The following is a 27,221-nucleotide window of genomic DNA, read 5'->3' on the forward strand; positions in this document are numbered from 1 at the left end:
ATATTGTTTTTTTCTAGTCTTACAATGGAAGTTTCTGAGAGCAACTTTGAAGCTGAAGACCTTATGTCTGATGAAGATTATGAGCCAAGTTTAAATCTTTCATTAGGTAATGAAAATTTTAGTATCTTTTTAATAAAGAATTTTTATGTGATTAAAATGTTATCATATATGTAACTGTGTAACAGATAGTGAAAAGATAATGAAGCTACTATCATAATGCCTGTTAATATCATTGGCTGTGTTTTTCATCAGAATCTCTGAATATGTATGTGAAAGCCAACAAATATTAGATTTGTATAATAAAACTACATAAGATATAACCTTCTCTTCTTACAGCATTTTATGAAATGTCATAAATATTTCATTTTTATCTTTTAGACCAGACAGTAACGTTTGTTTGGAAGATGCAAAAGAAGAAGACGACACAAATGATGAGGATGATGGCAGTGATCAACCAGAAATAGAAGGACCTGATATTTGGCGTATCCGTACTGTTAAAGATACATTTAAATTTGGTGGTGACAGTCCTTTTTTAGTTTATTACATTGCACTTCTAAGTCTTGCGAAGACAAATGTGCCGCTTGCTTGCAGATCCAAGGGATGTGGGACAGAAATATCAGTTTGCAGACAGGTTGTTGGATCAGCATTATATTTAAAATGGGTAAGATTGCAGCTAAGTTACATTCCAGTGTAATATGCATTCTTAAGCATTATTTATATGGCAATTTTTATTAGATTTATCAATATTTCTTTTACTTTTACAAAGATACATTTACTCCATTACCAGCAAAACTGTTAGATGTGCTCAGTTTTTCGAACTGGAAGATGTTACAGTACTGTATTCACATTATATCAATATACATGTTGTCATCATATCAGTCTAGGTATAAACTAATGTTACTGAATTGTTAGACTTGTTTATGCATACTATACTGGTGGTCATACATATATGTTAGCTGTTAATGTCAGTGGGTTCACATTTAGTAAATGGTAGAATATACATAAACATATATGTGGAAGTCCCTATTTATTACACAAAACTGTCACACTGAATATAAAAAAGAACTCTTTATGGTGTGTAAAATACATCAGATTTTATATTTATCAAAAGGTTTGAGAAAATGGACACTGTGCCAAGAAATGGTGTTCACAGCCTCTGCTGAATTGGCAACTACATGGTGGTGATTTACTTTTGGCATCAGCCATACTACTGTCTGACAGTACCTTTCAGAAGATGGTCATGTTTTCACAATTTCTGAAGCTACCAATTTTAAGTTCTACTACATTTTGCAAAATTCAAAGGGCATATTTAATTCCATCCATTGACCGATATTGGATTGACCATCAGAAAGACATATTACAATCATTACATGGGGCCTCAAATGGTTGAGTGGTCTAAAGTGCTCTCTGTTACGGATCACTGCCATATCACCTCTGTCTGCATGGGTTAGAGTCTCGGATTCAGCCAATGTTGGTATGTGAGAAAGCTAGCCAGTAGCTTCTCGTGAGTCAGTGGTTCTTTCTGGGGTTTTCCTGGGTTCCTCCTCCACCATTAATACTGGCCGCCATGCAAAGCATATTGTATGCTGAAAAATGGCATTAAACCCCACAACAGCAACAATAACAACAATCATTACAGGGAAAGAAAGTTGTATTTCTTGGTAAGCCAACTTTCGGTTAATATAGCTAAACTTCAAAGTTATCTGAAACCTATAGGTATATCCAAGATATACATGTCCTTTTAAATTCCAAATATATGAAAACACCTTTAACCCAATTTTAAAAAAACATAGCAATTGGTGTTGGTTTTCATCATGCTCAGCACTTGGTTTTGATATAAATTGTAACCAGTATTATTGTTGAAAGATGAACGAAGACTAATCCAGGTGATCAGTATGCTTACTTTGTTACTCAGGATTTCTTAACATTATACAAAATATTTTGTATCTTATCTGATCTGATCACGTTGGCTTGAAATTTGATCATTCAGCTTGTAAACATATTTTGAAATTTAGGTGGGAAAATAAAATTTGGGTGGGGAAAGCTGGATTTCAGCATTTAATCATTTAGTCATTAATTTCAGGCTAAATCCCAGCTCTGATCATGTTACTCAGAAACAACATGGCAGTTGTTATTATAAGATAGCTATTATTATTATTTATTACAAATGCTTATATGACACTTAGAGCCAATATGACCTGCATCCTGCTTTTTAGGGGATGGTAGAATGGACAGCCCTGGACATTCAGCCCAGTATTACACATACACATTATTGGAAAATTCCAGCTAGAAAATTTTGTGCATCATAAGAATGGACAAAAGAATGACAGACAGGAAAAGCACAAACTTAGAAAAGGCATGCTTTGTAAAAAGGTTGAATTTCTTAAAGGAAAATAAAATAAAAATTGTAGAAGTCGTCACGGATTCACATTTACAGATTACTGCTCTGATGAGTAAGTTGGCTTTTGCTAAATTACTCTGATATAATGAAATGACCTGAGCATATGTGCATGTTTATTTTCTTAATAAACAACAAATATAAATTATGATAATTTTTTTAAATATAAAAAACGTGATATAAACATGTACTGAATGCTGGCTAGAAATATATATCATCCAGAGTAATACCTAATATCGAAATTCAATCTAATGCCACTTCATGAAAGTAATAGGTATTGCTCTTTCATTATGTTAATGATATTTGACTGATAATGAACTTAAACTCTAATGTCCTATCATATCAAATTAATGTTGGTTTGTGCCACATGCATGTACTAACAGTGATCAATGGTATGAGGTTTACATTAGGAAGATAACCACATTCAAACAAATCACAATAAGTTGTGTGTATATATATATATATATATATATATATATATATATATATATATATATATATATATATATAATCCACATTACTCATAACAGGTTATATATTTGGGAAATACGGTATACTGACTTGCACTATTTTTGACCACTGACTCCATCAAGTAAATTTGTTGTGCATAGTTATGTCCCTGTGACAGTTTGCTTAATTAAACAATGATTTGTGCCCAGCACATGTGACATGTAATAATTAAGATGGTTTTTCTGCAATATATTAGTTCTGAAGGTTAAATCAGAAACTTTATTTCTTATGATAAATGTATTTAAATTCAACGATTTATAGTGAAATTTTTCGGTACTTACAAGTGTATGCCACTGATGTCTTTCTTTTAATCCTCAGAGAAAGACTTTCCTGAAATCAAGCATTCACATGATGTATGGCATGGAGCAAAGAATTTAGGCAAAAAAACTAATTCAAGTAAGTCACAAGAAAATTTTAATATGAAATATGAATTGAAGTAATTACCAGTAGATATAGAACTTGAAAAACAGTCTTCTAATATTTAACGTAAAAGACAAGTTTCCTATGTATGAAAGATCAAATGTTTGAATGAGAACTAATAGTTAGTGCTTTGATTTGTAGACTGGTCAGGAGAAATAAAACCGAAATCTGTTGGAGTGGACCAAAGATGTTGTTAATCATTTCTGGCACTGTGCACAAATTTCTGACAACTCTTGTTGCTTTATAATGATGTAAGGATGATTTTTTTTGTGAACAAAATGTTTCCATTCTTTTTTTTTTGTTTGTTGTTTACATTTAAAGTTTAAAATACATTGTATATGTTGTCTCATATTTATAGGGTGTATCGAGTGGTATTTTGCACCATGTTGTAAATGAACATGAATGGTTATTACCACATGGTCAAAGTGGAACCAATGCATCTAGTCATGGACCTCTTCCCAGTGAAAGAAGTAAAGAATGGCTCAAAAAGGACAGTCCACCTCATGTTGCACTGCGCAGAATTGTTCTGGATAAAAGGCTGTTGAACTGGATTCCATACTACCTTAATGTCATGTTTATCCCGACCCAGAGTAGCCCAGTTGAAACATGTATAATCAAAGTAATTCTGACAAGCCATTGTTTGATGTTAAACATTGCCGCAGGCTACCACTAATCCATTACGTAAGATTGCCGTGGTTAGAAGTGGAGAGCCGGACCTAGGTTGCAAAACCATCGATAGCCAATTATCACCTAGGTGTGGAAATGTTTATCCAAGATCAAAAAAAGTTGCCTGAAGAAGTGGGAGTGTCTTAACTTTTTTTCCCTGGAGACAGACAGACAGGTTGAACTGGCCGCTAAGACGATTGGACAGGATCACAGCGCCACCCAATCAGAATCGAGATACGGGAGAGACCTTGATTTGGGTAGAATGATATCTCCACGTCTTCCGGCAAGAATTAGTTTGCTGAGAGAAATTACCCAGAGGAGAGGTTAGCGTAACTCCGAATAGCCATTCGTTATTGGCGGGAAAATCTTAGAACAGGAAATTCTAAGTACAGAGAGCTTCAAATAAGGAAGCTTTGAGGGACAGACCAGTTACAGTTTGGTCCCGTAGTCTCAGATAGAGAGATGGAGGAAAGGAGAAGAAAGGAGAGAAGTCAGGAGAAATTGAAGTCTGGGAGCGAAATTGGAGGAGGAGATAGTAGAGAGGGAAATGGAGATGAAGGAGGAGTTAGAGGAATGGAAAGAAGGAAGGAATTAGCAGGAAAGGAATAGATGAGTAGATGCAAGGACAGGGGGAAAATCGAACTCACACTGTAAATCACGGGATGAATTAGGCTGTCACTTGGTCGAGGGAAAGACGAGTGATTGGAAGTTATCGTTTTTAATTATCAAATTTATTAAGTTGTTATTGATTGAATTTCATCTTCGTGTTCTCTATAATTTAACCATCGGCATAGCTGACTGGGGGCTCAGAGCTGTAAATCTACCTCGTCACTAATTTAACTTTCTAACCTCACGAGCCAGGGTGGAACTTTCATCATAATTTAATTAAATTATATTGGAAGAACCCCACCCCAATGCGTGCAAACGTCACACTTAACTTTAGGTAAGTGTGAAAAAATGTTTTGGTGTTTTACTGCTATTTTAGCTGTAACAATCATTACTACCGTATATACTCACGTATAAGCTGAATAATTTAGGAAAATATAAAGACCTGGAAGAAGGGGGGGGGTTGCAGGCCAGTGCCTAAATTTGACAGTTTTTAGGTCTTTTTGTTGACTACTGTAATGGCTGTAAATCTTTGGACACAAAACAATAATTTTTTCTTTGTCCTAAGACATAGGCATGTCCAAATAAAAACTTTCAGTGACCCAACAATTATTAAATTGTTATAAAGTACTATGATTGATTTTGTTATTATTTTGCATGTGCATATTTTCTGATTTCTCCAACACAAAATTAAATAAAGGTCAATACAAACTTCATAATTTGCGGGCCAGTTGAATTTACCCTGGAGACCAGGCTAAACTATAATGTACAGTACTTACACAGTACAAAGTGTGCATAGTGTCACTTAAATCCTTATTTATTCCCAAACATATTAGATGCAGATTTTGCTTTATTCATTGTTTCAACCAAATTACATTCTTCCAGATACCATTTTAGCTAGTCCTTAATAGCTATTTCATTTACATTGAATTATGCAATTGTTTGGCAAATAAAGGATTCCCAATTTCGTTTAACTAAAGGTACCTAAATAGGCAGTTTCATGGTATTTTCCCCTTGTATATCCGACCTTATTTCCTTATTGTTATCTCATAAAGAATTTGGCATTGTTTACTATAAAACATGTATTCAGAGTTAGTTTTTTGAGGACACATTTGCTGTGTGGTATTTATTTTCATTTCTTTTAATTTAACGATGGTAATTAACATTGGTATATATGGATAAAAATGCCAGGTGTTCACTCGTGTAAATGTCTTTCCTGGGAATGGAGCTATAGCATATGGAGTCACAGCAGTCGTAGTGATGATTCTTGGTATTGAAATTACATGTGGATGGTTTTATTGTTGTGGTTTATTTTTATTTGTTCTGGTTTATTTTTTATTTTTATATTGTAGAGGCAAAAAAATCATTAATTTACATGAATAATGTTTAAACTTAACATTCTATTTAGTGAAGAAGTTAAATCTTTTCATAAAGTAATTATTTCATCACAACAATAATTCACAGGTGATGTAACAGAAGATGTATGACTTTTCTTGTTTAGAAGAAATAAATATCGGAGACATGTAATAATCAGGAGTTCTGTGCAAAAATCGGAAGATGTGAAATTGGGAGGTAGGCTTGGAGCGCCCCCAGAATCTGAATTTTTTTTCTGTTGTAAGGTCATTTACATCAAAGCAAACTGCAACTCAGCTTTTATGGTATTAGCATAATTTTCAAAGCATTATTTCTGAAACTTCATTATTGTATTTTGGAGATATCATTAAAGTTTAGCGCAATGGTACCCATGATTCAACTCCAAGGGATGTACTTAATTCAACGCGTAATCAAACCTACAATGTACATGCGGTGGCGCCATTATGTAAATACATTCATTAGCCTAATTGTGAGCATTGAATCGAACCGTGTTGTTTGTTCGTTGTGTTGTCATGCTGGGATTACATTTTAATGAGTTTAGGTATTTACAATATCAAAGCAAAGTAAAAACATAATTACCGGTGCAATGATATAAAATATCCAATGCAATAATGCATAATCAAACAATCGAGTCAAGAGGTGGTTTTACAGCAACTCACGATTGTTAAATTCTTGTCATCGTTCCATCAAATTATACACAAATTTAAATTAGGCAGAAACAACAAGAAAACAGAAAATTATATAAATTACTTTTTAAACAAGCTTATACCATTTCTTTTTAATAATCATGCACACCAACCTCGATAAGTATATATGTATTTTTTAAAAAATATAAGTTTGCCTAAATAAATGCATTTAGAACTTACCTCGTGCATCTTGAGATGTCTCGCAGTTGTGGGTCAGCTTATATGCAGTTCATGCACTTTTTTGTGTTTATACCTGATCAGTTTGGGGGTCGGCTTATACACGAACAGGCTTATACGTGAGTATATACGGTAGAATGATTAGTTTCTAAACTTATTTACTGCATTTTTATTATCTTAACTCATTCAGCCCCAATCCCACCTGTAAGCATGATGAGGCTCTATCCTACTTCCAAAGTGGGCAGTATTACAAAAAAGCAGACACATACCCAATAATCTTGACTTTCTGCTTGCATTACAAAATGCAGAGGGGAAAAACATTTTTTGAGACCCAATTTTTTTTACACCAAAAAGTCGCCCATTGTTGGAATCGGATTTTGTGTCCAGATTTTAGACTTTTTTTGCCTGCGATCTAATTCAGACCAGTCTGAACTACACACAGACAGGTGAACTTCTGCAAAAGTAGGATAAGTTGAGGATTAGGAGTAAAAAGTGGCCAGGAAAGGAAAATGATGGTATAGTAAGCACAGAAAAGAAAAAATAAGTCCAACTTTTACCCTCCTGCACATGCCAAACGATGTTTCTAGCATACTTAGGCATCAATCGAAGCAAACATCTCTTGGAAGCAGATGTATTTGGATGTATTCAGAATTAACCCCCAAAATGCATTCCCTACCCCAATTTCAGGTGAAAAGAAAAAAAGATCTTTGGGACTGAATGAGTTGATTATTCTCTGCACTGTCTCAATAATGCAAATGTACAACATTTTTATTTTCATCAAAACAGATTATTTTATGGCGATTTATAAATTTAAAATGGTTTTCTGCATCTGAATCAATTTATTTCTTTTAATCATTTTACTTTATTTTTCAGAAGTACAGCAGAAATGTTTCCAGAATTTGATTTTATTGTATGCCTCCGAAAGAAAGTCATAAGCCACCAGCTTTCAGAGCTAGGAATTTGTTGGCAGCTCTTGATCATAACAATCATACTGACAGAGATATGATTGTTAACAGAGATAAAACAATAAGGTAATAAACTTGAATCTTGTTTTTTAATGTAATAATTCATTTTTGTTACAATATTAATGCTTTACCTGAAAGTTGATAAACCATCTGTGTGTGGTACAATTTAATCTAACATTATAAAGAAGAAAATGTTTATAACTTAATTTCATAAACCAATTTTGGTTAGGATTAGTCTATAATGTAATTAGAAAATTCTGTAAATAATCTAAACATTTTTATGATATCTTAATAAGATACAGGTTTGTTATATTCACATTTTCATTTTAGCAAAATGATTTGTTACATGTAATTTTATGCTGTTTATGTTTGGACTTTCTAGAATTTACAAAATATGAAATGACATTGTCGGTAAAATGTTTACATTTTCTTGTCAGATACCAAAGGTCGTTCAACAAAAAAAGTGGGAGATGGTCTGCAAACCCAAAGAAAGCTGATAAACAGTACCTGCATATTCCAGAAATAATTACAACAATATTGGAAATGAGGTTAGATGATGGAGTTGGCATAAACCAGCCAGTTGTTTTGGACATGAATGATCCTAGAAGAATATCTGCTGTACTCACTCCAATACCACCACCGCCTACAGAAGAGATTGTTACATAGCAGAAAGTTCATTTTAAGTTACAATGATGTAGGCCTTTTAGTCAGGTATCACCTGTTGATATCAAATTGTTACAGAGAGACTATTCTAGTGATTGTAAAGTAACAAATGATCCCTACCTTGGACCCATATAAAGACTTGGACTAAGTATTTCTTGAAGTGCCTACCATGAACCAAACTCCAGCATCTATCTGACTTCCAAGTAGAAATTTATCTTCAGACCACAGCTGATTATGTTCTTAAAGACCTAAAAATGATACTTTCCTAGAAATGCATTTTTTACATTTTAACAAAAAGGTGAAAGACCTTTTGTAACTTGACAATACCTTCTTGTCACTCTCACAAAATCAGTACAAGGATATGCATAAGGCAAAATTTTATTTTCAGTCAGCCGACCATCCCCATTTCTTATTGCCGACCCTAGCAATTTTTACCTTCATGGCAAGAAACATTCCCAGGGGTCAAGCTAGAATTAAATTTTAGGGAGAAGTGACTTCTTCTTTTGGACAGAACAGGGAGAAGTGGAAGCTAAACAGCATTTCTTATTTTAATTATGTCCTATATTTCTCAGTATGCATTTATCAGTTTTAAGCAATACTTTATTTTCAAGTTGAAAAATTTGTGTTATATATTTATTATCAACACATTTTGTACATGTATAAAAATTATTATATGCATACCCATTGTATTTATACTTGTAGTCTTATATATATATTTGGAATTAGGTAAATGCAATGCATTTTGGCCATATGACATAAAATAAAAAGCACAGCAAAAACTATACATTGTTATTAATTTTAATTGATAGGAGTAACAAGAATAAAATCATGTAATTGCAAGTCAGTATTAATGCATAATAAAGTACCACTTAATTATTTTATTTTCTAAATGTTTTCTGTAAAATTGCAGTCAAAAAATTTCTAGAATACTTTGAAACAACCCCTACAACATGTACATTGGAGCAAATGAGCAAGTGACTTCAAACCATACTCTTCATCCTGATTCAGTTGTTCCTGGTAAAACATTATTGTAACTATCCAAAGACAACACAATGAAACGTTGAAATTGATATATAACTGAACTGGACCCTTTTTTCCAACTGAACCCATCAAAGAACATGTGTTGCACCATTTTAGTGCATCTTAACTACTCACTTTGTAGCTTCGTTACAAAAATCCATTAATATGACTACATATTTATGGTTTTATTATTTGCCTAAATACTGATGTAACAATATGCATTGGTTAAAGAGTACTTGCTTCACAACTATATATTTTTTTTCATATTTTCTTGAAAATGAATTACATCAGAAAACAGCTTTGACCTTAACATTTTTTCGAATTCCACAACATAGTATTGTCCCATGTTTCTGACCTACATTATTAAATATTTAGGCTAAATCTTCTATCACATATTTAAACTTTGTTTTCATTAAATTATATATTTTCCCGAATCTATTTGCCCAATTATTTAAGAATACAATCTAATGAAGTGGTATATCACAGACACAGCGATGTCCACCATTACAGGTTCATGAATGGTTTCAAACTGATTTTATATAGAAAATAACGCTGTTAAATTCTCCCTTTTTAAAAAAGAAATAAATAAGAAAATGCTCTTCACCGATTATATTTTTCAACAACAAATTACTATTTACATAATGATGTTGACTGCTCCAGTGGCCTAGTGGTTAGAGCATCTGCCTTGGATGCAGGAGGTTGTTGGGTTCGATCCCTGGCAGAGTCATACCAAAGACTTTAAAAATGGTACTAACAGCAACCTCAATTGTATATGTTAGCAAATATTCTTGCGCACCTTCTGTAAATTGAAAACATATACTAGCGTTAGGAAGGTCATGAACTCCAAAGTTGGGTGGCGTAAGTTTTATCCAATGGGCAAACCAGTTTTGAGAGCGATATATATGTAAAAAAAATATATATTTTAAAAATTATTTAAAAATTGAAACTATACATAGCAAAAAGGTCTGCATTCCATAGCTCAAAACTATATTGTACAATTCTATGATTTTAAACTACGTAGCAGAAAAGAGCAAAACCAACAATTTTTAAACAAATTCAATGAATAATTTATTTCAATAGAATCCAAATGTGAAAATATAAAAATAACATACAGTATTGTGAATTTAATCTCAAATAGTTTTAAAAGTTCTGTCATAAGTCCAATTGTATGAAGTTCCAATTGAATTCCAGTGGTATAACAAATTCCAATATTGAACTTGTTGATTTGCATGTAGTCTCGAACGTGTTAATATTCCATTGACCTGGAGTGTCTTATGTTACGTGTTTAGGCTCTAATAAACAGTAACAAAAGAAAGCGTGAAAACAAGCTTTGAAAAATTTAACAAATAATTTATTTCCCTGGAAAAACACTGTAAAAATGAAAAAATAAGAACTTACTGTGTTAAGAATCAAATCCAAAAATAATCCAAGAATAATCCATGAATTAAATTAATGGAAGGTGATGACGTATACTGTAGTCAGTATAGTGCTGATGTTTACAGTCCTTTGGGAACCGCATAAAATAATAATCTGGTGTTTGAAATCAAATAAAATTTAAATAAATGTCTTTGTCCATGATTCTGTAAGAGCACTCAATTATTTCCAGGAAAAAGAATTAATCTTTCAGAATCCAAATAATTTGAACAGAAAATTAACATTTATCTCCAAACAGGTAAAACACTTTCCAGTGTAAAGTAAAAGCCCAAACTGAGAAAAATCTCTATAAACAGAAGTTACACAGTAACTTGAAACACAAAAGGTTTCTGGTCCAAATCTTGCATAATTTCTGAATTCCAAAGATTTGTCACAATATCAGTAGAATCCGGTGATATTCCTTCACTTAAATCTTCACTGAGTGGGACATGTACAACTAAATTAATTGAATTTTTAACCTGGCTATCTCTTTCACTATACTGGTACTCCTATCATTTATTTAGATCACAGGAACACTGATATTTTAATTTAACTTATTCATTTTCTTCCTAACTTCGTAAGGGCCGTAATAGCTAATCTGAAGAAAATTTTGAAGAATGAGCAAGAGAGATATAACTATATTACCAGACTCAAAATTGTTCTCCATTGTAGTTTTTTTCTGTCAAACCCTAATTTCACTGCTGACTGCCGAATTCAAGCATAATAGGATGAAAAGCTCCTGACCTAAAGTTTGACCCGATTTGACAGATTTGGGAGAGCCAAATTGAGTAAAAATACAACTTAAAGTTTTGCTATGGTTTTAGACTTAATAGTCCTCAAAGGAATTGCCTCTGGACACCTTATGGTCAACAAGTATTGATAACCTTATTTGGTCTTAGGTAAGGGACCAACACAGTCTACCATAATTATGCTAAATGGTTCGTCAAAGGCAGAAATAGGTTGTAAATGAGCCTTAGGTATCTTCTGATTGGGTTTTCATACCATTTGGTAAGTATGATAAGTTTTACAGTATTTACCAACGTCATGTTTGATTTTTGTCCTATAGAAGTGAGTGAAGATCTTGTGATAAGTCTTATTAATCCCTAAATGACCAGCCAAAGGAATTTCATGGGTCAGACAAAGTATTTCCTGCTTGTAAGATTTTGGAACTACTATTTGATAGTTCACTGACCACTCATCACCAGCAGGTACCTCGTGAGGTCCCCATTTTCTCATAAGAATTCCATTTTTAACGAAATAACAGACAGGAGCTTCAGTGGCTTCAGTTTCACTATTGACCCTTTGAAAGAAACAGCAGATCTCAGGAGCTTTTTCCTGTTCGACGACAAGTGATTGTCGTTTGTCAATCTGATTAGAATAAAGAGAATAAGCTGTTAAAAGAGGATCGCTGATTAATTCCAAGCAAGGAGTGAAAGTGACCTCGTCAAAAGCCTGACCAATACATGTGTCAGCTAAACGAATACTTTCCTTATCTACATCATTCTCAATAGCTTTCATTGCTATATCTCTGGTAACTGCACAAGCTGGGATTAAATCAGGTAAATTATTTTTCAATTGGATCGACTTTGTGATCCAAACAAGGCTTGTCAGTTACAAGTGGATTAAACACAACCTTGTCTCCAGCTAGGTCGTTGCCTAGTAATAAAAGTATGCCCTCAACGGGTTAAACAGGCACTGTGCCGAATGTCACAGGTCCGTAGACTTAGTCTGTTTACAAATTTACACAAAGCCGCACTCTCCTCCCTGAATAAGAACGTTCATTACAAGAAGACTTCTCAGAAAAAGGCAAAGTACCTGACAAAAAAAGACTGAGAAACTCCTGTGTCCCTTAACATTTTAATTGGGATAGGATTGGCCGAATCACCCAAGAGTTATATAGAACCCATCGATACGAATGGTTCATAATTATCCATAATAAAATCAGACGGGTTTATGAGACCCAACAAATGTATTGCTTTCAATACATGACCGTGACCTTGACCTCTTAGAAATAAGAGTATTTGGAATAGGTCTGTCCTGATTTTGATGCCTATTTTTCAATTTGTAGGAATCAAAAATAACTTGTCCTTTTTTTGCAATAGGTACACGTAAGAAAATACAAGGATCTTTGGTCAAGCTTATCTATAAGCTTGATTTTTAGAAGTTGTACCAATCTGAGATTTAAAAGGGCTTGTATTAGACTGAACTAATTTTCTGCCAGAAGACCGTTGAGTGGAAGTTGTATTTACAAAAGGAACTTCATGAGTTAAAGAATATTCATCAAGAGCACGAGCAGCATTTTTCAAGGTTTCCATCTGATGCTCTTCCAGATAGGTCTTAATGTCACTATGGACAATGTTCTTGAACTCTTAAAATACAAGCTGTTTGAGACTTTCATAATCTTGTTCAACTTTCTTGGCTAAGAACCATCTATTTAATAACTGCTCTTTTAATCCAGCAAATTCGACATGAGTTTGTCCAGCTTCTTTCTTATAGTTTCTGATTTTTTTGCCGATAAGCTTCAGAAACTAACTCATAACCCTTTACGATGTATTCGTTAACCATATCAGTCAACACTTTGGTGAACTGACAGTGAATTGTAAATATCACTAGCCTTACCAGTGAATACACATTGTAATAACTGAGTCCGATTCTCCCTTGGCCGTTTCAGATTTTCAGCAACGTTTTCAAAACGAGTAAAATATTTATATACTTCTTTTTCTCTGAACCTAATATTCTTTGCAACATCAAAACTTAAATTTGTAATTGAAGTGGGAATGTGCTTTTCACTTGCCAGCTTCATTTCTTTTATTCTAAATTGGTATTCCCTCTCTTTCTCTCTTTCTTCCTTATCTAATTGCATTTGTATCTTATTTTGTAACTGCATTTGTCTTTCTTTCTCTTTCTTCTGCTTGTAAACGCATTTGTTTTTTCTCTCTCTCTCTCAAATTGTAATTGCATTTGTTTTTATTGTAACTGCATTTGTCTTTCTTTCTCTTTTTCCAATTGCATTTTTCTTCTTTATCTTTCTGAAGTTCTAATTCTATTTCCTTTACTTCTATGTCAGAGTCTGATACATACTTATTGATCGACAACAAAGCACTTTTATGCAAAACATTATTTTCTACGAAGTACTGGACCACAATATTTTTTATTATTTGCGTCGTTATGGAAGATCATACTTTCTGGCAAGTTGAATTAATTCATCTTTTTAGAAAAGGTCTAATTGGTCCAGGGTAGGACTTGAAAGAAAGATTTCCACTTTTGATGGCATTTTAGAAAAAGCTTGCCGATTTCACTAAAGATTTTAAAAACATGGGGAATTCATGTTTAAAAAATAAAGTTTTCTGAAATATTTTAGCCTAAATTCAAATATCCGAGGTCGAGGCCCCATTTATTATGTTACGTGTTTAGGCTCTAATAAACAGTAACAAAAGAAAGAGTGAGAACAACAAACTTTGAAAAATTTAACAAATAATTTATTTCCCTGGAGAAAAAAATACTGTAAAAATTAAAATATTATAACTTATGGTTTTAAGAATCAAATCCACAACGAATTCAAGAATAATATAAGAATTAAATTTTAGAAGTCCTAGTAATGAAATGTTCTAATAAATTGAAATCCTAATCCCGACAAACATCCAAAACGGAAGGCGATGACGTATACTGTAGTCAGTTGTTGTTGTTGTTGTGGGGTTTAACGCCATTTTTCAGCACACGATAGGCTATACATGGCGGCCAGTATTAATGGTGGAGGAAGAACCCGGGAAAACACCGGAAAGAACCACCGCCCCTCGTGAAGCTACTGGCAAGCTTTCTCACATACCCACATTGGCTGAATCTTAGACTCGAACTGCCGCAGACAGAGGTGAGATGGCAGTGATCCGTAACGAAGAGCGCTTTAGACCACTCGGCCACTCGGGGCCCCTATACTGTAGTCAGTATAGTGCTGATGTTTACAGTCCTTTGTGAACCACAGACAATAATAATCCTGTGTTTGAATCCTCAATAAAATTTAAATAAATGTCTTTGCCCACGAATTCTGTATAAGCACTCAAATATTAACAGGAACAAGAATTAATCTTTTACAATCAAAATAATATGAATAAAAATTAACATATATCTCCAAACTGGTCACAAACAGACACTTCCCAGTATAAAGTAAAAGCCCAAACTGTGAAAAATCTCTATATAAAGAAAGGTTATACAATAACTTTCGACGCAAAACAGATTCCTGGATGAGGGTCACGTGATCACATTCTAGAGTGATTTAGAAGGTATTTACAAGTCTAATGGCACGTAGTCCAGTACAGCCTCGATTTCACCATTATCATTTACACGTTAAACATGTATTTTAAAAAGCTGTTTACTTGACCCTCAATCAAGGCCAGGAACAAGGTCAAAAATAGAAACAGTGTTTCTATTATTAGGCGTCCACGAAGAGAGTCAGGTTAAACTGAATTTTCTGGAAAATATAAAATTCCAAGTAAACAAAATTAAATTACATTAACGTGTAATAAAAAAAAAATGAAAACAATTAAAACTTACAAACAGGCAATTAAATTAAATCAAATATACATAACAGAGTGTGACGGTTTGCAAACAGTCTTTTGCTGTATTACAATAATATTATGCAAAATATCCTTGTCTGATTTCACAATAATTCCAAATTAATGTTTCTGTTGGAGAATATTACTTGGAACATTTTAATTCCAGTGAATAATGATTTGAATAAATAATTCCACCCAAATGAAGAACTGTTCACAACCATAAGACTGATTCTGCTTCAGATGTAAAGGTAAGAATGACTAATTCTTATTTAAACAAGATAATATATCACTCTGCTTTACCTAGGTCGCAATTACCATTTTCTGTCAACTTTAATGGAATTTCCCATTCTAAACTTTTCTATGGTCAGAATCAAGACTGTATCTTGAATTCAAAATTCAAGTAAACAGTTTTAACTTAATAATAATCTCAATATTTAATCTCCACACATATAGAAATATCTAGCTATGTACTATGTTGTTAACAAAGTAAATGTTACTGGTCAGGAATACCATTAACTTGATTTTGGACAAAGTCACGTACAAAATACAGATGTGTATAACATTTAATCATCAAGAAAGGCCAACAAAGAATACAAATTAAATATTCACAATTAATGTATACAGCGACCAAAATATTTGTCAAAAGTTGCTACGCCACAGAACGTCAGGATTCAGACTTTTCTTGATGTTTGTACCTTTTCGCATACCAGCGATGTAAAATATGTGAAACAAAAGGCACCATCATAACCAGGAGTGATGCTTCTACTAAAGGAGGCACAAACATGATATAATAACTTCCAGGTCAACTAGCAATAACAATATTTTGTTAATGGCCGGCACTGTGATTACAAGATGAGTCGCGCATAGTGCTTTGTATTACAATTTGCATATATCAACGTGAACAAGCTTGAAATAAAAGAGAGTACAGTTTTAAAAATGATCACAAAGACATCAAAACTGAAAGTAATTTTGAAATCATTTCGTTCAGGACCTAATATATCATGTTAAAAATACAAGTCAGTCATAATTAACGATGACAATATATTCAACCTGGTCGCCACCGTGGCCAGAATTAATACACGAAAATCGACATTTTCATGTAGGACCAACTTCACCTCGGAATAGATTGATTTAAAAAGTTAGGAACATGCGATTTTCAATTTGATGTCCTAGGCGACTTTTAATAGTGTCAAAAGGTGATCTTTTTAAAAATAGCGAACTATACCCATATTTATAATTTGATCCAACATCAAGCTTAGTCTTCTAGCGTCTTAAGGCGGGCATGATTTCCAATGTACGTGTTCTAAACGCCGAACACCCGAACAATGCCAGACGCTAAACGTTGTTGTTGTTGTTATTGTTGTTGCAGGGTTTAACGCCATTTTTCAGCGCACGAAAGGCTATACATGGCAGCCAGTGTTAATGGCGGAGGAAGAACCCGGGGAAACACCGGAAAGAACCACCGACCCACGAGAAGCTGCTGGCAAGCTTTCTCTCCCACCCACATTGGCTGAATCCGAGACTCGTTATTTAAATTCAGCTAAAGGTCTTTGGATTTGTAATACTATTATTATTTCTCCTTATTAGTTAATTGCATTTTTATTTTGTCTCTCCAAATATGTTACACCTGATGCAGCTATTTACTAGTGAAATCCCTGTCACATCGTCAACAAGCTCTTCGGACCCAGATGACCGAGCGGTCTTTGTCCCGCGTCCTCTTGTCCTCGAGGTTTCCAGTCTCGAATCGCCCATCATGGGTTTGTAAGGCAGCTTGCCAGTAGTTTCACGTTGGTTAGCGGTTCTTCCCAACGTTTTCCTCGCGGTGCGCGTCCACCAGCATATATAATGACCATGACGTATAGCCTATTATATGCTGAAAATGGCGTTAAACCCACAACCACCAAAAGAAAGGAAATAATGTAACTGATGTATCGACACATTGCTATGTACCAAATGGATCCAAATATCGCTAAACGCTGTAGAACTGTCGTGGAACTATGGTTGTTGCTGTATTTTAACACTTCTGTAGTTCCAACATTATTAGCAATCGTTATAACTGTATTCATATAATGTTGAACGACATTCACCTTTCATGCAGCACCATTCACTCAAGGTTTTACGACATCTTTTGCCGCTGCCATGATAGATATTTTTAGTTCCAACTGTATATTTTTTATTGCAATTTTTTTCCTATATAAGATATTTAGTGACATAAGAGATGAACTTGGAATGATCTATGATGTTATTAACTGTTAGCTTTAAAATAATTTGGATTGATATAAGTTCTTGAATTAATATGTCAGCATCCATGTTAGGGCCCATTAAAGGAAGCTGCATGCACGACATGTACGAATTAGTCTTTATACATACATACATACATACATACATACATACATACATACAAAGAAAGAGAGAGATAGATAAATTTATAATGGTGATCTCAACGTAGATATGTTCCCGGGTATGATTCATGGGTTTCATTCAAAATTCTTATCAAAATGTATTAATACTAGGGTCGATCATCTCATCGAATCTTTCACATTTTAGTTTTCATAATTTCACAGGTTATGTTTTTAAAAAAATTATAGATCAGCTTATACTTTGCAAGCCCGACCCTTATGGACTGTGTCAGAATCGTAAAACCACTGTTCACATCTTCAGACCATTCCCAGTCATATCTTAAGATCTGAAATATTTTGAGCGGTGTAGGGGTATAACACGTCCGGACTGACAGGATAACACAATCCCGGCCTTTTCTTCGCAAAGCGCGAAATAATGAGTTTTTTCCCCTCATGTATGAATCATCTCATATTTCATCACACTTTACTAGCATACCTGGTGAAGGAGTATTTCAGCAACATCACACGCACACACCTGGTGAAGGAGTGTTTCAGCAACATCAACCCTCCCCCCAACACTGGTGAAGGAGTGTTTCAGCAACATCAGACGCACACACCTGGTGAAGGAGTGTTTCAGCAACATCACCACACCACCCCACCCCACACACACTAGTGAAGGAGTGTTTCAGCAACATCACATGCACACACCTGGTGAAGGAGTGTTTCAGCAACATCACCCCCCCCACACACACACACACACACTGGTGAAGGAGTGTATCAGCAACATCACACGCACACACCTGGCGAAGGAGTGTTTCAGCAACGTCACACGCACACACCTGGTGAAGGAGTGTTTCAGCAACGTCACACGCACACACCTGGTGAAGGAGTGTTTCACCAACGTCGCACGCATACACCTAGTGAAGGAGTGTTTCAGCAACGTCTCACGCACACACTTGGTGAAGGAATGTTTCAGCAACATCACCACCTCACCCCACACACACACAAATAACGCACGTCAGAACAGATATAAGCAGTGATTTTGTGGGTAAACTACATTGAAAATAAAAGTAACTTAGCAAAAATGTTATGTACATGTCAGTCATTCAGTTATTTCATATTTGTAACGTATCGTGGCAGAGAATTGATGCTCATTTTCATTGCACAGATGCAAACTCAGATTCGAAATGTTGAAACCTTTAAATGAATGTTGGAGTCAATCAATATTTTCTTTTAACAACTTTTCAGCAACGAAAATGTGAATCTTGATTTGTTCATCTAAATTTCATTGCTGTAACTCATTGAAACTTTTGTTTAAAAGTAAAACCTTTTTAGTATGAGAACGTCTCATACTGAAATGTTTCTAACCTTTTAGGTAAACGTACCTATTTTCGTGTAGCTTGTTAAAGTTCAATGTTGTTGTTCACAACAATACACGAAGTATTTATAGTCTTTATATACGTAATTGTTTCGTCATGAAAGGCGGTATTTAACGTCTTTATATACGTAATTGTGACGTCACGAAGGGCATTATTTTGTCTTAATATACGTAATTGTGACGTCATGAACGACAGTATTTATATAGTCTTTATATACGTAATTGTGCCGTCATGAAGGGCAGTATTTATAGTCTTGATATACGTAAGTGTTACGTAATGAACGACAGTATTTATATAGTCTTTATATACGTAATTGTGACGTGAGAAAGGGCAGTTTTTATAGTCTTTATATACGTAAATGTTACATCATGAACGACAGCATTTATATAGTCTTTATATACGTTATTGTGACGTCATGAATGGCCGAATCAGTCAAACATTTGGTGCCACCTAAACGTTTAACTCAATGTTTGATATGGACAGAATGAATGTACTTGCTGCCACAATTACATCTCAAGCTATAGATGAAAATGAATCCCGATTTTTTTTGGTATAAATGGTTTTAAAGAATGGTAAAATAATACTAGAGCATTGTCTTGTACGTGCCAAGCAGCAGATCTACATGCAAACAAAGATACTTTACAGTTTTCTTCCTTATAAGTTTCTCAGGTGTGTATAGATTATGTATTTTCTATCTTAAGCCATTTGTCTTGTTGACTGTTCGAGAAATTTAGTTGATCATATGTATGTATGTGGGTAGGCAGGTAGGTAGGTTGGTAGGTATAAAATACGAGAAGTAACATCCGGTTACGGGGATGGCGATGTGGGGGAAAAAACAGTTACGCAGGGACGCGCACTTGGAATTACACTTTTAAGATCCATCGAGACCTATTCATTCTTAGTTATTTTACTGATGATGTTTTGTTACGTTTTCAACCATAGCAAACATGTAGCTTCTTGTCAGTATAGTCCCTGAACCATATTAAACCCGACAAGTTGTAACCCTCGAATAGATATTGAGGTTTTAGGGCACTGAAAAGGGAACTAGTAACACAGAACATTACAGTTTCCACGTGTAAAATAAACAATAAAGGTATCTTCACCCTCTTGACAGAAGAATAAATGAGAGCCAGTAGCGCAGTAAGAGTAAATGGCACCCAGAGCGACTTTGAAGGCCCAAAGAGATCTTAGCGCCCCAGGATTGTGTCAGCCGAGGTTTTCCGCCCAAGACCTCTGCCACCCGGGGAAACCGCCACGTCAGCCCCTCCATGTTAGTACCTTAGTGACGAGAGCTCCAATTGCCAAAGCTATGGGAAAGAAACAAATGAATCTTCGGTGCGAGTTCTTCAATATATATAGAGAAAGCCGTAAAACCGCCTGATTTCTAGTTAGAATGCCAGTAGAAAATGTCTTAAGACCAGGTTTCACTTTAACATATGTGTGCATGTTCTAAAAATGATAGCAAGGTTCCTCCTCCCCCTCTTGTCTTATTTCCGTAGTGTCTTGGTCAGAAAATAATTTAACCCTTTGATCATGCAGAGGACCACACGAGTTAGATGACCATGACATTTGCATGGAGTATGAGAATAATAGTGCATTTTCATGGACTGGTACCAGGGTAACAACATCATCTTCTGCCGCTCCATAATTCCTCAAGCATTACGACATCTTGATGGATTTGGCCAGCAAGTCCAACTGGTCCTGGTTCTAGTTTAAATCCTTCGGTCAGGACAAGGACCTACTTGATTTGCTAGTTAAATTTGACCTTAATCTGCCCATTCATTCGCCTTCTTCCTTAAACAGAACATATCTTGTGATCTTTTATGGCTTAATGCAGATCAGATCGAACCCTTGGCTAAGACGTCGCTGAGACCGTTAGCTTAATAAACATGCTTTTTGCTAACTGTCGCTTCGGTCTGAGAGGTAAGTGAATTGAATGTCATTTGGTAAGTGCAAACTATTTCCTGTTCCGATTGTATGGCAATGTTGTCCTGAGGGCACGCGCAGGTTTAGTAGCTAAGAAGTGGTTGCCAGCTTTGGGCAATCCTAACGTGTTCATTCGCTCGCTGTCTTCGTTCAATACATCAAGATAGGTAGCCTCTCAATTCGATTCAGCGCTCTTAGACACTACTATAACTATTAAACGTCTCATCCTTCTCATAAAGGCTGGAAAGCACAACGTAATCCCCAAGTCTTGGAGTCTTAAGTGGGTGATCAAATAATGGAAATCTCGGACCTTACACAGCTCAGGTAAAACAAATCAGACTCAACCCCAGTTTACCTCGGCTCCGTGTACTTCGATAAAGGACAATTCAGATCAACTGTCAGAAGCAAGTGTAACCAATTTTTTTTTTGTCAGCCAAATAGGACCGAAAGAAGGCGAGACAGAGTTACGAGATGACTTGGCACCGCTTCTTATATTCATCTGTGCAGTTATTAGATACATATAGGACATAAAAGGACGTGAATTTCTTTAGCAATTGATCCAAGTTGTCTTTTGTTAAAAGTGCCTAGAACATAATGTTGAATAGATGTCAGGTACTGAGTTGTTCCAAACCTGGGTCGGCTTGTCCTGGATCGAGTTGTCTCAATCCTAGCTGAGCGTTTTCTGGTAATATGCCCAATGTACTCTGGCATTTCACAAACCTCAAAACGCTTCATGAAACTTTCTGCACATAAGACTGGTGCAGCCTCTGTGTTCGCTTGAGAACGTAATGTTTAGATCCGAGACATCACTGAGCGATCGTTTTATGTGCACAATAAACCTTTTTAAGCCTGTCTTTGAGATAGTATAGAAAGGAACTGAATTGGGAGGGTCTAATAGCTACCTCTGGACAACTGCAAGACCCCTTAACGAAAGCACAAATTCGTCAGAGGCGTTAGGTTATAAATTCGGTGATATCGAGCGTAATTGTTCGTGCTAAGGAAACGTTATTCGTTTCTCATTGCCGTTGTGTATATGCCACATGTCACGTTACCTTAAGTTATGTTGCTATAATGTGTGGCGTAAGGGAAAGACTCGAAACACAGTCCATCGTAGAGGTTGGGCGCTTGTGCATTTCCTCACCCCTCTTGCATATTCTGCTAAGTTAATGTGATCGATAGCGTTTTTTGTGCACATCATTATTTTCATAACCATAAAGCCATTATTGTGCAGAGGTGCAGACATATACATATGAATTACATACATACAAAAATCTAAATATGATCCGATACATATGCTGCCACACTGTGGTGGCAACGGGAAATAATTATAATGGTACCTGGAATAGATTCGTCCTTATGTATTATTTGTATAGTCCATAACAGGGGTCTCAGACACGCGGCCCGCCAAACCGAATATTGTGGCCCGCAAATTGATTGGCGTCACAAGGTGACCTGACAGATAACAAAGATGGTGTGGCCCTTGGGCCATCGAAAATGACCTTATGCGGCCCTCAGTAGTTTGAGTTTGAGACCCCTTGCTCTATAATATGTGGTCTCGGGCTATAAGTATTTCTTCCGGTTCAGTCTCCACGAATGTAGAACAAGTTTATATTTATAGCATTTTCCTCTCTCATTTTTGTTGGTGAAATTGAAACATTTTCGCTACTGCTTTAAAGGTAATTATTTATTATTTTGAATATGGGCATTATTGTGTGGTTGTTTGTAAGTACAGTGCACATTGAATAATAGGCATGAGTGCTGATCCGGAAATAAAATATGTGACCCACTTCACTTTACTTTGTCTACAGTCCAGCCTCTCGAGAGAATGCCGGTTAACCCAGGACAATAACTTCATCGTGAGTTCATCTTTGATGATACTTTTAATTAGCTTATATTTTATAGGATTTGGACGAGGTGGAAAGTTCAGAACGTACAAAATTTAGAGACCATAAAAGAAAATTAATTATAGTTTGAGGTCATTTAGATAGGAAATAGAAAATGTGTTTCATCTTAGCGAAAATGCTAAATAAAGAGGTGGCAGGGTTTATTTTCTAACATTGGGGTAATAGCGTTTGTATTTTAATTATGTGTAATTTTTGTTTGTTTTTAATAAATCTATTCTTGAGAACTCAATAAAGAAGTTTTAATATTATTTATCATCAAAGAAAATAATAAACTGTTTACAAAATTTCGGTTTATATGGCTTAATATCATTCTATATTTAACCGTTAGAAAATATTTTTTGTATCTTTAAGTTTCATATGTATGTTGTATGACTACAAGTTTACCTTTATCTCGAAGGGTTTATCGTTCTATTGAAGTATTATTTGTACATTTTGTACATGTTGTAGCCTCAATACGTTTAAGGCTAAGATCTGATCCTATACATTACAATGTCGTAGCCTCGATAAGGTTGAGGCTAAGATCTGATCATATACATTACAATGGAGCAAATACAACGATTGTGACAGACAAAAGATGACCGTAGTTAAAATTTACTACCTAAGCAGAGTTGTTTTTCACAGTATCGTACTAACAGGGGGCGGACGGGTCAGTTGCGCCAAAACCACCGGCAGTAGTGAATAGGGATACCCTACGGACAATGGGAATTAGCATTAAAAACACCCTTGGGACACTCTACGGACAATGGAAATTTAACATGGCGAAAAATCGTGGGACACTCTACGGACAAGGGGAATTTAACATGGGAATAAATCGTGGGACAATCTACGGACAAGGGGAATTTAACATGGGATTTTTTTTTTTTTAAATTTTTAAAAAAAGGGGTAGGCAATGGAAAGGCTATCTCTTTTCGAGAAATATGGCTGGCCCTGAAAAGGGCCTTTGGGTTTTCTTCTTCTAATTTCTTCTTTTCCTCCACCAACTTCTTATTTTATCTCCAACACTCTTTCTCTTCTTTTTTTTCTCCTTCTCTTCTTTCTTCTCTTCCTCCTCTTCTTCTTTCTTCCTCTTCTCATTTTCCTCTTCTTTTTCAATTTTTTCGTTCCATGTTCTTATTCTTATCTTTTCCTCTTCATCCTCCTTCTCCTCCTTGATCTCTTTCATGACACCACTAATCTTGTCCTTTGCTTTCCTTAAATTGTTAATTTCCATCTTTACACGATGGGGACTATAGGAATAATGGTCTTCAACGAGTCTTATTAGCATCTGTTCCATTATTCCTAAGTTGTCTAAAACGTCTTGCAAGGTTTGTAATTTGTCCATTTGGTTTGACGCCATCTTCTTTTTATTCTTTGCAGAATGGTTTGAACGACGAATACTGTGGGTTCTTATACGAAAAGCGCGTACGTGAAGGAAAACATCCCCCTAAAACATAAAATGGATCTTACCTAGATGATGACCCAACATCGGGCGTACGTGAAGGAAAACATCCCCCTACTTTCTCATTTCATATAATATAACCCTAACTCTACTCTCCACATTTGCTAATAAACCCATAATCTACTATTCACACAAACATACCTCAGCTCTTACTAACACAATCACACAAACACTTACCCTCACATTTTTAAGAAAGAGTTAGTGTTTATTTTCACACTACTCTACCTACACATTGGCAAATTGATGGTTATTTCTTTTCTTGAGTATTGGGTAGCCCTGAAAAGGGCTGTTTTTTTTAACTTCAGAGGCCCTGGTTAATGGTGGCACCTTCCGGGTCTGGCACCACAGACACAACGTCTACTCCAATCATTAGTCCAATTCACATGACTTGTTTGAAGAGCAGACGGTGGGTGAGTGGCTTCACTATCCCACTCCTCCGTTTGCGGAATAGTGAACACTTCTTCTTCTTCCCTCTGTCTTCTTTGTCTTTGTCTTCGTTGTGATTGTGGTTCAGCTACAGGCTGGCAAGATGTCCTTGCCTCAGGTATCACCTTGCACACAGGGTTCATCATAGGGTGACACCTGATCTCTCTCTTTCTTTCATTCTCTTCTTTCATTTTTCTCTCCTCCTCCTCCTGTTCTATTCTCACTTCTTCCACAAGGGCCTCCGCAGTCAGCTCGTTCAGTAGGTATCTGGCATACTCCAGATGCATCTGAAGTTCCATCAATTTAGTCAGTCTGTTGCTCATTTTTACTGTTGATCAATCAATCAACAAGGGTAGCTAGACTGCCCAGCGAGTTTCAATTTATAGTGAAAGCGCGGACGTGATGGAAAACATCCCCCCTAATAACATGAAATTGATCTTACCTGGATCATGACCAAAAAAACAACAACAACGCTCGGACCTAAAATAAACATTCGCTCACTTTTTTATGCTACCCATTACTATTTTAAAATTTTTTTATAAATCACTTCAATTGACTATCCACATACGCAAAGCAATCCAATCTAACCTAAAATATATACCTCTAACAGCCAAAAAAACTAACATCATTTTAATCTACTATCCACACCAACCTATTTTATCACTTACAAACACAAACACACAAACTCATACCCTCACATTTTTAAAGAAAGAGTTAGTGTTTATTTTCACACTACTCTACCTACACACACTGGCAAATCGATCGTTATTTCTTTTCTAGAGTATTGGGTAGCCCTGAAAAGGGCTGTTTTTTTTTTGTTTTTTTGCTATGGCATTCTTTGTTTAGTTTCTAAGAATGCGATGTCCTCTGAGGATAGACTTTCTGGCGATAGGTCTGCTTCTTCGGAACGAGAAGAAGAATTCTTTGGTGTCGATACGACAATCGACAAAGCCTCTGTCAGCTTCAGGTTGCTGCTGCTGCTGTTGCTGCTGTTGCTGCTGTCTCTGAAGTCTGTACTTCTCTGTCCATTCTTCTTTCTCCCTGTTCATTTCTTCTCTGAAGAGCTCTTCTATCAGGTCTTCAGTGATTTTTAACATTCTCACATTCTCTATTTCTTCTGGCTTCGGTATCAGACTGTGTCTGACCCTATGCAAATTCACGTAGGCTTCGTTGAGCTTAGCTAGTTTGGAGCACATCTTCTTAGGAGGATGAGTCGACAATGGATGGCTAGACTGGGAACAACCCGGTTCTTAAAGTTAAAGCGCGGACGTGAAGGAAAACACCCCCCACACGGTTTTCGAGCCGCAACGTTCATGAGAGGGATAGTAAGAAATGAAAGAGCATCAATCCAACATTCTTCTAGCTAAACAAAAGACAAAGACATTTTTTTTCAAAACACAACATTTTTTATTCAAAAATCACTTAACACTAACATTTTTTAACAATAATATAACATCAAACAATTTTTTTTCAAATCACAAACATTTTTTCTCAATATACAATCTACTTTGAACAGGGCTGACAACGTTGTGAATGAAATTGTGATTTCCACTGTTGGAAATCATTAGGCCATTGATGGACACTACGTTTCCTAGCTTGAGACAAAAGATAAGCATAATGGTCACAAAACCATCGATCTACTTTCACATCGTTTCTAGCAGAAGAACGAGGATCGAAATGAGTCACTAAATGTTCTAAGGAATAGCCCAGGCTGCGATGATGCAGAAAATACACACAGTACTGTCCACACACCAAGGAATCTGTGCCTTGTAATTTCACATTATTGAATCGGGTGGTTTGAGCATTTCTTCTCATAAAGTCGATGATATCGTCTTCCAAAGGGGGCAATCCGTACGAATCGAAATATTCCACACATCCTTCTTGAGGAAAGTAGACGGCTACCCAGTGGGTTCCTGGGAGATGACTGTCGTCCGTGTTGATCACGTAAGCTTGATGGTCTTTAGGTTTGCGATGAGGGAGTTCATCTTTAGCACAGACGACAGGATTCCAAGAAGCCGTATACGAACTGTGGTTCAAAAGGTAATAAAGTTCCCAGGTATCCATTGATTTGTGTGTTGTTTTTTTTCTTCTTCTTCACAGGTAATAATAAGTCGTCAATTCGATCCTGACTTTTTGCTTGAAAATGTCTGACGAATAAACGGTTATTCGTTCTGTTTCCTCACTCTGATTCAGGAGAGCTTCGATACGATGGATCTCTTGAGTGGTTAATGGTGGACAAGAATGTTCACGCAAGTCTTTATACCACTGGTGCAACACGTCTTTGTTCGAGATGAGACTCCAAGCTTCGTCCAGATACTCGTCCAATTTTTCTTCTTGACTTAACATTAGGCATTTATCGTG

The 27,221-nt window shown here is 35.6% G+C and overlaps 1 pseudogene across 1 annotated transcript; it reads left to right on the forward strand.

The window, feature by feature from the left end:
* Positions 1–450: 450 nt before the first annotated feature.
* LOC149773671 (uncharacterized) lies at positions 451–9,761 on the forward strand (annotated as a pseudogene). Its single transcript, XR_016417323.1, has 4 exons — positions 451–661; positions 3,227–3,304; positions 7,711–7,868; positions 8,240–9,761. The product of XR_016417323.1 is annotated as an uncharacterized LOC149773671 (transcript).
* Positions 9,762–27,221: the final 17,460 nt, after the last annotated feature.

The sequence above is a fragment of the Sinohyriopsis cumingii genome, unplaced genomic scaffold (genome assembly GCF_028554795.1).
Source record: "Sinohyriopsis cumingii isolate HCF-2022 unplaced genomic scaffold, ASM2855479v2 utg000622l, whole genome shotgun sequence".
NCBI lineage: Eukaryota > Metazoa > Mollusca > Bivalvia > Unionida > Unionidae > Sinohyriopsis > Sinohyriopsis cumingii.